This window comes from Stenella coeruleoalba (assembly GCF_951394435.1).
Source record: "Stenella coeruleoalba genome assembly, chromosome: 7".
NCBI classification, from domain to species: Eukaryota; Metazoa; Chordata; class Mammalia; order Artiodactyla; family Delphinidae; genus Stenella; species Stenella coeruleoalba.
Genome location: NC_137153.1, coordinates 6153884 through 6166488, shown reverse-complemented (window position 1 = coordinate 6166488; position 12605 = coordinate 6153884). Strand labels below are relative to the sequence as shown.

Below are 12605 nucleotides of genomic sequence, written 5' to 3'. Positions count from 1 at the left end.
GTTCCAAACTTTGGGGTGGCTGTGTCTTTTTGATTTTAATTTCCCTAAGCTATAGGACCATAAGTGGAAGTGCCCTAGGTTCTGTTGCTTTGTTTTTTAGATGTTTCAGGAAACACCATACACTTCTCCAGAGTGGTTGTTGGCAATTTACATCCCGCCCATCAGCATAACAAGGCTCCCAGTTCTCCATGGCCTGTCCTGCCTTTCTGGATTTTACCCTTTTTTCAGATGGCCCTTTTGACCGGGGGGAAGTGAGACTTCATTGTAGTGCAGATTTCCTTTGCAAGCTTGCTTGGTTGGCCAAAAAGGGCGTATGCGTTTTTTCCTGAATATATTCAGGAAAAAACGCATACGCCCTTTTTGGCCAAGTGCATCATTGTGGACGTTCTGCCTCTTTTCCTATGCTTTCAATGCAATTCCAGTCTACCTCCTGAAATCGGTTTCCTGCAATTCTGCCCCGCTTTCAAGTCCTTTTGGCAGCCTTACTTCAGTATATTTTTGGACGATAGCTGTCATTTATAACTCTGCATGTTTGTGAATTACAGTGCCCCTGAGCTCCTTTCTTCAACTCGCTTTCTTGTGACCTGGCCGCAACACCGCAGGATGGCTTCAGGCCCTAATCTGGTTCCAGCACGGCACGCTGAGCCTTTGGTTATTTCCTCTTCCTGGTGGGAAATGAGAGTTAAATTTGCCCGTCCAGACACCTCCAGCTAGTCTCTCATTGGTTCTCGCTATTCCTGTTCATCTTCCGCAGAAATTGCAAACTGGGCCAAACAGGAGGTTAAAGGCGCTGACTCTCCAAGTGGGGAGAGTGTTAGTAAAGTGTCTGGAATGTTGCACCCGAGTACCAGGGGAGGAAAACTGAGACATATTTGAACACGTCTCCCGTTCACATGGTTGATCATACTTGGGTTCCACATGCATGTTTTAGCTGAAGGAAGAATACCTTAAACCTGGAGAGTTAAGACCCGTGTAATGGGTACCATGCAATATGACCTCAAAGGGTCTTCATTTGCTCACCAAACCTCTCCAATCCTATCACTGCTGCGTTTATGCCCCTGTACACATGCTTGATTCTCTTTCGGACACATAGCAATCCATAGGTTTTAAGATACTTTCTAGTCAGGTACATTCTTAGGCGTTTAATATGCGGTTTTGAGTCCATTTCGTTGAGCAAGGAGTAGCTCTTGTCTATTCCATATTTGGCTTAAGGAACTTTATCTGTGCTCATTTCAATCTCTACTTTTATGCAGCACCCCAACTCACCTTTCCCCTTAAGCAAGCATAAGTTGGTTTTCTAAATTTGAGACCCTGTTCTGTTCTGTAATTCAGTTCCTGTGTAGCCAAGTTTACATTCCGTGTATTAGTGATATCTTATGATGTTTCTTTTTCTGTGTGACTTATTTCAGTTAGAATCATCATACCTGAATCCACTCATTGTGCTGCTAAGGGCCTGATGACACAGATTTCATTGCTGAGTGATATTGCTTTGTAAGTAAATACCACAACTTCTTTATCCATTTTTCACTTTCTGTGATATTGAACTTGTACGGTAAACGCGGTTCTTGTAAACGGAAGCGTCCCAAACTTTGGGGTGGCTGTGTCTTTTTGATTTTAATTTCCCTAAACTATAGGACCATAAGTGGAAGTGCCCTAGGCTCTGTTGCTTTGTTTTTTAGATGTTTCAGGAAACACCATACACTTCTCCTGAGTGTCTGTTGGCAATTTACATCCCGCCCATCAGCATAACAAGGCTCCCAGTTCTCCATGGCCTGTCCTGCCTTTCTGGATTTTACCCTTTTTTCAGATGGACATTTTGACCGGGGAGAAGTGAGACTTCATTGTAGTGCAGATTTCCTTTGCAAGTTTGCTTGGTTGGCCAAAAAGGGCGTATGCGTTTTTTCCTGAATATATTCAGGAAAAAACGCATACGCCCTTTTTGGCCAAGTGCATCATTGTGGACGTTCTGCCTCTTTTCCTATGCTTTCAATGCAATTCCAGTCTACCTCCTGAAATCGGTTTCCTGCAATTCTGCCCCGCTTTCAAGTCCTCTTGGCAGCCTTACTTCAGTCTATTTTTGGACAATAGCTCTCATTTATAACTCTGCAGGTTTGTGAATTACAGTGCCCCTGAGCTCCTTTCTTCAACTCGCTTTCTTGTGACCTGGCCACAACACCGCAGGATGGCTTCAGGCCCTAATCTGGTTCCGGCCCGGCATGCTGAGCCTTTGGTTAATTCCTCTTCCTGGTGGGAAATGAGAGTTAAATTTGCCCGTCCAGACACCTCCAGCTAGCCTCTCATTGGTTCTCGCTATTCCTGTTCATCTTCCACAGAAATTGCAAACTGGGCCAAACAGGAGGTTAAAGGGACTGACTCTCCAAGTGGGGAGAGTGTTAGTAAAGCGTCTGGAATGTTGCACCAGAGTACCAGGGTACGAAAACTGAGACATATTTGAACACGTCTCCCGATCACATGGTTGATCATACTCTAGGTTCCACATGCATGTTTTAGCTGAAGGAAGAATACCTTAAACCTGGGTAGTTGAAACCCGTGGAATGGGTACCATGCAATATGACTTCAAAGGGTCTTCATTTGCTCACGAACCTCTCCAATCCTATCACTGCTGCGTTTATGCCCCTGTACACATGCTTGATTCTCTTTCGGCGACATAGCAATCCATAGGTTTTAAGATACTTACTAGTCAGGTACATTCTTAGGCGTTTAATATGCGGTGTTGAGTCCATTTCGTTGAGCAAGGAGTAGCTCTTGTCTATTCCATATTTGGCTTAAGGAACTTTATCTGTGCTCATTTCAATCTCTGGTTTTATGCAGCACCCCAACTCACCTTTCCCCTTAAGCAAGCATAAGTTGGTTTTCTAAATTTGAGACCCTGTTCTGTTCTGTAATTCAGTTCCTGTGTAGCCAAGTTTACATTCCGTGTATTACTGATATCTTATGATGTTTCTTTTTCTGTGTGACTTATTTCAGTTAGAATCATCATACCTGAATCCACTCATTGTGCTGCTAAGGCCCTGATGACATAGATTTCATTGCTGAGTGATATTGCTTTGTAAGTAAATACCACAACTTCTTTATCCATTTTTCACTTTCTGCGATGTTGAACTTGTACTGTAAACGAGGTTCTTGTAAACAGAGGCGTCCCAAACTTTGGGGTGGCTGTGTCTTTTTGATTTTAATTTCCCTAAGCTATAGGACCATAAGTGGCAGTGCCCTAGGCTCTGTTGCTTTGTTTTTTAGATGTTTAAGGAAACACCATACACTTCTCCCGAGTGTCTGTTGGCAATTTACATCCCGCCCATCAGCATAACAAGGCTCCCAGTTCTCCATGGCTTGTCCTGCCTTTCTGGATTTTACCCTTTTTTCAGATGGCCCTTTTGACCGCGGGGAAGTGAGACTTCATTGTAGTGCAGATTTCCTTTGCAAGCTTGCTTGGTTGGCCAAAAAGGGCGTATGCGTTTTTTCCTGAATATATTCAGGAAAAAACGCATACGCCCTTTTTGGCCAAGTGCATCATTGTGGACGTTCTGCCTCTTTTCCTATGCTTTCAATGCAATTCCAGTCTACCTCCTGAAATCGGTTTCCTGCAATTCTGCCCCGCTTTCAAGTCCTCTCGGCAGCCTTACTTCAGTCTATTTTTGGACGATAGCTGTCATTTATAACTCTGCAGGTTTGTGAATTACAGTGCCCCTGAGCTCCTTTCTTCAACTCGCTTTCTTTTGAGCTGGCCGCAACACCGCAGGATGGCTTCAGGCCCTAATCTGGTTCCGGTACGGCACGCTGAGCCTTTGGTTATTTCCTCTTCCTCGTGGGAAATGAGAGTTAAATTTGCCCGTCCAGACACCTCCAGCTAGTCTCTCATTGGTTCTCGCTATTCCTGTTCATCTTCCGCAGAAATTGCAAACTGTGCCAAACAGGAGGTTAAAGGCGCTGACTCTCCAAGTGGGGAGAGTGTTAGTAAAGCATCTGGAATGTTGCACCCGAGTACCAGGGTACGAAAACTGAGACATATTTGAACACGTCTCCCGATCACATGGTTGATCATACTCTGGGTTCCACATGCATGTTTTAGCTGAAGGAAGAATACCTAAAACCTGGGTAGTTGAAACCCGTGGAATGGGTACCATGCAATATGACTTCAAAGGGTCATCATTTGCTCACGAACCTCTCCAATCCTATCACTGCTGCGTTTATGCCCCTGTACACATGCTTGATTCTCTTTCGGAGACATAGCAATCCATAGGTTTTAAGATACTTACTAGTCAGGTACATTCTTAGGCGTTTAATATGCGGTGTTGAGTCCATTTCGTTGAGCAAGGAGTAGCTCTTGTCTATTCCATATTTGGCTTAAGGAACTTTATCTGTGCTCATTTCAATCTCTGGTTTTATGCAGCACCCCAACTCACCTTTCCCCTTAAGCAAGCATAAGTTGGTTTTCTAAATTTGAGACCCTGTTCTGTTCTGTAATTCAGTTCCTGTGTAGCCAAGTTTACATTCCGTGTATTACTGATATCTTATGATGTTTCTTTTTCTGTGTGACTTATTTCAGTTAGAATCATCATACCTGAATCCACTCATTGTGCTGCTAAGGGCCTGATGACATAGATTTCATTGCTGAGTGATATTGCTTTGTAAGTAAATACCACAACTTCTTTATCCATTTTTCACTTTCTGCGATGTTGAACTTGTACTGTAAACGAAGTTCTTGAAAACAGAGGCGTCCCAAACTTTGGGGTGGCTGTGTCTTTTTGATTTTAATTTCCCTATGCTATAGGACCATAAGTGGCAGTGCCCTAGGCTCTGTTGCTTTGTTTTTTAGATGTTTCAGGAAACACCATACACTTCTCCTGAGTGTCTGTTGGTAATTTACATCCCGCCCATCAGCATAACAAGGCTCCCAGTTCTCCATGGCCTGTCCTGCCTTTCTGGATTTTACACTTTTTTCAGATGGCCCTTTTGACCGGGGGAAGTGAGACTTCATTGTAGTGCAGATTTCCTTTGCAAGCTTGCTTGGTTGGCCAAAAAGGGCGTATGCGTTTTTTCCTGAATATATTCAGGAAAAAACGCATACGCCCTTTTTGGCCAAGTGCATCATTGTGGACGTTCTGCCTCTTTTCCTATGCTTTCAATGCAATTCCCGTCTACCTCCTGAAATCGGTTTCCTGCAATTCTGCCCCGCTTTCAAGTCCTCTTGGCAGCCTTACTTCAGTCTATTTTTGGACGATAGCTCTCATTTATAACTCTGCAGGTTTGTGAATTACAGTGCCCCTGAGCTCCTTTCTTCAACTTGCTTTCTTGTGACCTGGCCGCAACACCGCAGGATGGCTTCAGGCCCTAATCTGGTTCCGGCCCGGCACGCTGAGCCTTTGGTTAATTCCTCTTCCTTGTGGGAAATGAGAGTTAAATTTGCCCATCCAGACACCTCCAGCTAGTCTCTCATTGGTTCTCGCTATTCCTGTTCATCTTCCACAGAAATTGCAAACTGGGCCAAACAGGAGGTTAAAGGGACTGACTCTCCAAGTCGGGAGAGTGTTAGTAAAGCATCTGGAATGTTGCACCCGAGTACCAGGGTACGAAAACTGAGACATATTTGAACACGTCTCCCGATCACATGGTTGATCATACTCTGGGTTCCACATGCATGTTTTAGCTGAAGGAAGAATACCTTAAACCTGGGTAGTTGAAACCCGTGGAATGGGTACCATGCAATATGACTTCAAAGGGTCTTCATTTGCTCACCGAACCTCTCCAATCCTATCACGGCTGCGTTTATGCCCCTGTACACATGCTTGATTCTCTTTCGGAGACATAGCAATCCATAGGTTTTAAGATACTTACTAGTCAGGTACATTCTTAGGCGTTTAATATGGGGTGTTGAGTCCATTTCATTGAGCAAGGAGTAGCTCTTGTCTATTCCATATTTGGCTTAAGGAACTTTATCTGTGCTCATTTCAATCTCTGGTTTTATGCAGCACCCCAACTCACCTTTCTCCTTAAGCAAGCATAAGTTGGTTTTCTAAATTTGAGACCCTGTTCTGTTCTGTAATTCAGTTCCTGTGTAGCCAAGTTTACATTCCGTGTATTACTGATATCTTATGATGTTTCTTTTTCTGTGTGACTTATTTCAGTTAGAATCATCATACCTGAATCCACTCATTGTGCTGCTAAGGGCCTGATGACACAGATTTCATTGCTGAGTGATATTGCTTTGTAAGTAAATACCACAACTTCTTTCTCCATTTTTCACTTTCTGCGATGTTGAACTTGTACTGTAAACGAGGTTCTTGTAAACAGAGCCGTCCCAAACTTTGGGGTGGCTGTGTCTTTTTGATTTTAATTTCCCTAAGCTATAGGACCATAAGTGGAAGTGCCCTAGGTTCTGTTGCTTTGTTTTTTAGATGTTTCAGGAAACACCATACACTTCTCCCGAGTGGTTGTTGGCAATTTACATCCCGCCCATCAGCATAACAAGGCTCCCAGTTCTCCATGGCCTGTCCTGCCTTTCCGGATTTTACACTTTTTTCAGATGGCCCTTTTGACCAGGGGGAAGTGAGACTTCATTGTAGTGCAGATTTCCTTTGCAAGCTTGCTTGGTTGGCCAAAAAGGGCGTATGCGTTTTTTCCTGAATATATTCAGGAAAAAACGCATACGCCCTTTTTGGCCAAGTGCATCATTGTGGACGTTCTGCCTCTTTTCCTATGCTTTCAATGCAATTCCAGTCTACCTCCTGAAATCGGTTTCCTGCAATTCTGCCCCGCTTTCAAGTCCTCTTGGCAGCCTAACTTCAGTCTATTTTTGGACGATAGCTGTCATTTATAACTCTGCAGGTTTGTGAATTACAGTGCCCCTGAGCTCCTTTCTTCAACTCGCTTTCTTTTGAGCTGGCCGCAACACCGCAGGATGGCTTCAGGCCCTAATCTGGTTCCGGCCCGGCACACTGAGCCTTTGGTTATTTCCTCTTCCTGGTGGGAAATGAGAGTTAAATTTGCCCGTCCAGACACCTCCAGCTAGCCTCTCATTGGTTCTCGCTATTCCTGTTCATCTTCCGCAGAAATTGCAAACTGTGCCAAACAGGAGGTTAAAGGCGCTGACTCTCCAAGTGCGGAGAGTGTTAGTAAAGCGTCTGGAATGTTGCACCCGAGTACCAGGGGAGGAAAACTGAGACATATTTGAACACGTCTCCCGATCACACGGTTGATCATACTCTGGGTTCCACATGCATGTTTTAGCTGAAGGAAGAATACCTAAAACCTGGGTAGTTGAAACCCGTGGAATGGGTACCATGCAATATGACTTCAAAGGGTCTTCATTTGCTCACCGAACCTCTCCAATCCTATCACGGCTGCGTTTATGCCCCTGTACACATGCTTGATTCTGTTTCGGAGACATAGCAATCCATAGGTTTTAAGATACTTACTAGTCAGGTACATTCTTAGGCGTTTAATATGCGGTGTTGAGTCCATTTCGTTGAGCAAGGAGTAGCTCTTGTCTATTCCATATTTGGCTTAAGGAATTTTATCTGTGCTCATTTCAATCTCTGGTTTTATGCAGCACCCCAACTCACCTTTCCCCTTAAGCAAGCATAAGTTGGTTTTCTAAATTTGAGAACCTGTTCTGTTCTGTAATTCAGTTCCGGTGTAGCCAAGTTTACATTCCGTGTATTACTGATATCTTATGATGTTTCTTTTTCTGTGTTACTTATTTCAGTTAGAATCATCGTACCTGAATCTACTCATTATGCTGCTACGGCCCTGATGACATAGATTTCATTGCTGAGTGATACTGCATTGTACGTAAGTACCACAAGTTCTTTATCCATTTTTCACTTTCTGTGATATTGAACTTGTACGGTAAACGAGGTTCTTGTAAACAGAGGCGTCCCAAACTTTGGGGTGGCTGTGTCTTTTTGATTTTAATTTCCCTAAGCTATAGGACCATAAGTGGCAGTGCCCTAGGCTCTGTTGCTTTGTTTTTTAGATGTTTAAGGAAACACCATACACTTCTCCCGAGTGTCTGTTGGCAATTTACATCCCGCCCATCAGCATAACAAGGCTCCCAGTTCTCTATGGCTTGTCCTGCCTTTCTGGATTTTACCCTTTTTTCAGATGGCCCTTTTGACCGGGGGGAAGTGAGACTTCATTGTAGTGCAGATTTCCTTTGCAAGCTTGCTTGGTTGGCCAAAAAGGGCGTATGCGTTTTTTCCTGAATATATTCAGGAAAAAACGCATACGCCGTTTTTGGCGAAGTGCATCATTGTGGACGTTCTGCCTCTTTTCCTATGCTTTCAATGCAATTCCAGTCTACCTCCTGAAATCGGTTTCCTGCAATTCTGCCCCGCTTTCAAGTCCTCTCGGCAGCCTTACTTCAGTCTATTTTTGGACGATAGCTGTCATTTATAACTCTGCAGGTTTGTGAATTACAGTGCCCCTGAGCTCCTTTCTTCAACTCGCTTTCTTTTGAGCTGGTCGCAACACCGCAGGATGGCTTCAGGCCCTAATCTGGTTCCGGTACGGCACGCTGAGCCTTTGGTTATTTCCTCTTCCTCGTGGGAAATGAGAGTTAAATTTGCCCGTCCAGACACCTCCAGCTAGTCTCTCATTGGTTCTCGCTATTCCTGTTCATCTTCCGCAGAAATTGCAAACTGTGCCAAACAGGAGGTTAAAGGCGCTGACTCTCCAAGTGGGGAGAGTGTTAGTAAAGCATCTGGAATGTTGCACCCGAGTACCAGGGTACGAAAACTGAGACATATTTGAACACGTCTCCCGATCACATGGTTGATCATACTCTGGGTTCCACATGCATGTTTTAGCTGAAGGAAGAATACCTAAAACCTGGGTAGTTGAAACCCGTGGAATGGGTACCATGCAATATGACTTCAAAGGGTCATCATTTGCTCACGAACCTCTCCAATCCTATCACTGCTGCGTTTATGCCCCTGTACACATGCTTGATTCTCTTTCGGAGACATAGCAATCCATAGGTTTTAAGATACTTACTAGTCAGGTACATTCTTAGGCGTTTAATATGCGGTGTTGAGTCCATTTCGTTGAGCAAGGAGTAGCTCTTGTCTATTCCATATTTGGCTTAAGGAACTTTATCTGTGCTCATTTCAATCTCTGGTTTTATGCAGCACCCCAACTCACCTTTCCCCTTAAGCAAGCATAAGTTGGTTTTCTAAATTTGAGACCCTGTTCTGTTCTGTAATTCAGTTCCTGTGTAGCCAAGTTTACATTCCGTGTATTACTGATATCTTATGATGTTTCTTTTTCTGTGTGACTTATTTCAGTTAGAATCATCATACCTGAATCCACTCATTGTGCTCCTAAGGGCCTGATGACATAGATTTCATTGCTGAGTGATATTGCTTTGTAAGTAAATACCACAACTTCTTTCTCCATTTTTCACTTTCTGCGATGTTGAACTTGTACTGTAAACGAAGTTCTTGTAAACAGAGGCGTCCCAAACTTTGGGGTGGCTGTGTCTTTTTGATTTTAATTTCCCTATGCTATAGGACCATAAGTGGCAGTGCCCTAGGCTCTGTTGCTTTGTTTTTTAGATGTTTCAGGAAACACCATACACTTCTCCTGAGTGTCTGTTGGTAATTTACATCCCGCCCATCAGCATAACAAGGCTCCCAGTTCTCCATGGCCTGTCCTGCCTTTCTGGATTTTACACTTTTTTCAGATGGCCCTTTTGACCGGGGGGAAGTGAGACTTCATTGTAGTGCAGATTTCCTTTGCAAGCTTGCTTGGTTGGCCAAAAAGGGCGTATGCGTTTTTTCCTGAATATATTCAGGAAAAAACGCATACACCCTTTTTGGCCAAGTGCATCATTGTGGACGTTCTGCCTCTTTTCCTATGCTTTCAATGCAATTCCCGTCTACCTCCTGAAATCGGTTTCCTGCAATTCTGCCCCGCTTTCAAGTCCTCTTGGCAGCCTTACTTCAGTCTATTTTTGGACGATAGCTCTCATTTATAACTCTGCAGGTTTGTGAATTACAGTGCCCCTGAGCTCCTTTCTTCAACTCGCTTTCTTGTGACCTGGCCGCAACACCGCAGGATGGCTTCAGGCCCTAATCTGGTTCCGGCCCGGCACGCTGAGCCTTTGGTTAATTCCTCTTCCTGGTGGGAAATGAGAGTTAAATTTGCCCATCCAGACACCTCCAGCTAGTCTCTCATTGGTTCTCGCTATTCCTGTTCATCTTCCACAGAAATTGCAAACTGGGCCAAACAGGAGGTTAAAGGGACTGACTCTCCAAGTCGGGAGAGTGTTAGTAAAGCATCTGGAATGTTGCACCCGAGTACCAGGGTACGAAAACTGAGACATATTTGAACACGTCTCCCGATCACATGGTTGATCATACTCTGGGTTCCACATGCATGTTTTAGCTGAAGGAAGAATACCTAAAATCTGGGTAGTTGAAACCCGTGGAAAGGGTACCATGCAATATGACTTCAAAGGGTCTTCATTTGCTCACTGAACCTCTCCAATCCTATCACGGCTGCGTTTATGCCCCTGTACACATGCTTGATTCTCTTTCGGAGACATAGCAATCTATAGGTTTTAAGATACTTACTAGTCAGGTACATTCTTAGGCGTTTAATATGCGGTGTTGAGTCCATTTCGTTGAGCAAGGAGTAGCTCTTGTCTATTCCATATTTGGCTTAAGGAACTTTATCTGTGCTCATTTCAATCTCTGGTTTTATGCAGCACCCCAACTCACCTTTACCCTTAAGCAAGCATAAGTTGGTTTTCTAAATTTGAGACCCTGTTCTGTTCTGTAATTCAGTTCCTGTGTAGCCAAGTTTACATTCCGTGTATTACTGATATCTTATGATGTTTCTTTTTCTGTGTGACTTATTTCAGTTAGAATCATCATACCTGAATCCACTCATTGTGCTGCTAAGGGCCTGATGACACAGATTTCATTGCTGCGTGATATTGCTTTGTAAGTAAATACCACAACTTCTTTCTCCATTTTTCACTTTCTGCGATGTTGAACTTGTACTGTAAACGAGGTTCTTGTAAACAGAGCCATTCGAAAGTTTGGGCTGGCTGTGTCTTTTTGATTTTAATTTCCCTAAGCTATAGGACCATAAGTGGCAGTGCCCTAGGCTCTGTTGCTTTGTTTTTTAGATGTTTCAGGAAACATCATACACTTCTCCCGAGTGGTTGTTGGCAATTTACATCCCGCCCATCAGCATAACAAGGCTCCCAGTTCTCCATGGCCTGTCCTGCCTTTCTGGATTTTACACTTATTTCAAATGGCCCTTTTGACCGGGGGGAAGTGAGACTTCATTGTAGTGCAGATTTCCTTTGCAAGCTTGCTTGGTTGGCCAAAAAGGGCGTATGTGTTTTTTCCTGAATATATTCAGGAAAAAACGCATACGCCCTTTTTGGCCAAGTGCATCATTGTGGACGTTCTGCCTCTTTTCCTATGCTTTCAATGCAATTCCAGTCTACCTCCTGAAATCGGTTTCCTGCAATTCTGCCCCGCTTTCAAGTCCTCTTGGCAGCCTTACTTCAGTCTATTTTTGGACGATAGCTGTCATTTATAACTCTGCAGGTTTGTGAATTACAGTGCCCCTGAGCTCCTTTCTTCAACTCGCTTTCTTGTGACCTGGCCGCAACACCGCAAGATGTCTTCAGGCCCTAATCTGGTTCCGGTACGGCACGCTGAGCCTTTGGTTATTTCCTCTTCCTGGTGGGAAATGAGAGTTAAATTTGCCCATCCAGACACCTCCAGCTAGCCTCTCATTGGTTCTCGCTATTCCTGTTCATCTTCCGCAGAAATTGCAAACTGGGCCAAACAGGAGGTTAAAGGCGCTGACTCTCCAAGTGGGGAGAGTGTTAGTAAAGCGTCTGGAATGTTGCACCCGAGTACCAGGGGAGGAAAACTGAGACATATTTGAACACGTCTCCCGTTCACATGGTTGATCATACTTGGGTTCCACATGCATGTTTTAGCTGAAGGAAGAATACCTTAAACCTGGAGAGTTGAGACCCGTGTAATGCGTACCATGCAATATGACTTCAAAGGGTCTTCATTTGCTCACCGAACCTCTCCAATCCTATCACTGCTGCGTTTATGCCCCTGTACACACGCTTGATTCTCTTTTGGAGACATAGCAATCCATAGGTTTTAAGATACTTACTAGTCAGGTACATTCTTAGGCGTTTAATATGGGGTGTTGTGTCTATTTCGTTGAGCAAGGAGTAGCTCTTGTCTATTCCATATTTGGCTTAAGGAACTTTATCTGTGCTCATTTCAATCTCTGGTTTTATGCAGCACCCCAACTCACCTTTCCCCTTAAGCAAGCATAAGTTGGTTTTCTAAATTTGAGACCCTGTTCTGTTCTGTAATTCAGTTCCTGTGTAGCCAAGTTTACATTCCGTGTATTAGAGATAACTTATGATGTTTCTTTTTCTGTGTGACTTATTTCAGTTAGAATCATCATACCTGAATCCACTCATTGTGCTGCTATGGGCCTGATGACACAGATTTCATTGATGAGTGATATTGCTTTGTAAGTAAATACCACAATTTCTTTATCCATTTTTCACTTTCTGCGATGTTGAACTTGTA

At 43.8% G+C, this 12605-nt stretch overlaps 1 long non-coding RNA gene across 1 annotated transcript in view; it reads left to right on the top strand.

Moving 5' to 3' along the window:
* LOC307189343 overlaps positions 1-3151 on the top strand; it is a 497106-nt gene extending 493955 nt beyond the window's left edge. Inside the window, exon 3 of the long non-coding RNA XR_013829159.1 lies at positions 2989-3151. This is a non-coding gene — a long non-coding RNA (uncharacterized lncRNA). The remainder of the gene's footprint in view (positions 1-2988) is intronic.
* The last annotated feature ends 9454 nt before the right edge of the window (positions 3152-12605 follow it).